This window comes from Loa loa (genome assembly GCF_000183805.2).
Source record: "Loa loa unplaced genomic scaffold supercont3.264, whole genome shotgun sequence".
NCBI lineage: Eukaryota > Metazoa > Nematoda > Chromadorea > Rhabditida > Onchocercidae > Loa > Loa loa.
In genome coordinates, this window is record NW_018108444.1 from 8,061 (window position 1) to 9,341 (window position 1,281).

Consider the following 1,281-nt stretch of genomic DNA (forward strand, 5'->3'; position numbering starts at 1 on the left):
TTAATTATCGTTTTTCATTTTCTTTTACCTTTTTCATTTGCAATTACTTTAACATTTTTCTTAGTTTAATTTTTATCAGCCAGCCTTCATCTTACCTTAATCTTTATTAATATTATTTTTTATTATATTATTGACGAAGTAATTAGTTAAATCTTTCACTGATTTTGTCCTTTATACAACAGCTTCCCTTATCATATTATTAGTAAGGTAATTAATTAATCAGCTTAGTAAAGTATTATTGCTAGAACTGCTAGCATACAAATTAATGAAAAAATTGAAAATAATTTTAATATTATAAACAGAGAATAATTTTACATTTTACCATTATTACATTTAATTTATCAATAAGATAAAACAAATGATAACAGTGATAAAGCGGATTTGAGTGTTTCCTCCTTATTTTGATTGGAAAAATTTTATTCAACGATGTCTAATGAGCTATATTAATGAATATGTGTTAGATTAATGAATATATTGTGAAAAAATTTATCATTCAAGTTTATCACAAACTTCCGCAGTTTATCATTTAAGCTTTATTTGCATAGCGGAAATTATTTCAGCTCAAAAATTAAAATCGAAAAAAAAAAAACTGACCAGCTCTTATCATGTAATTGATACAGTAACAATGATACAGTATATTCATTAATCTAACAGATATTCATTGCGCCCACGGATATGATATAGCACATTAGGAAATTAAATTAATTTACCAGAATAATTAATCCAATCTATTGAAATAACTCCTTATCTAATTTAACTAATTTGTACTATGGCATATTTGTTGGTACTGTGATATCTTAATTAATGAATTTAGCATTAATATTTTTAATGGAATTAATATTTCAGGATAAATTATTAAGGATAAGCAATTATAGAAGCAAACGAAATGCTCAATAAAATGTTTAGCCTAGCAATTATTTTTTATTCCATTCAACAACCTGTTCAGGTATTTGTATTTTAATTTTCTGTTAAAAATGAAATGTTATTGAGTGATAAAACATTTCGATCAATTTAATTATATTATTTAATTTTTTTCTTCCTTTTTTTCTTTTTGTTTATTAATTAATCAAATATAAAATATGAATGAATAGTAATGTATTATAAATTAATATAATTTTGGATGAAATATTTCCTTTAAAGTTCAAAATTAAAATATCAAAAATTAAGATAATTAATTGATACGAACTTATTTTTCTTCTCTTTTTTTTTTTTAATTCCATCCTAAATTATCATTTCCTTCTAATCTATTTTTTTTTTTTTTTTTTTTTTTATCATACATCA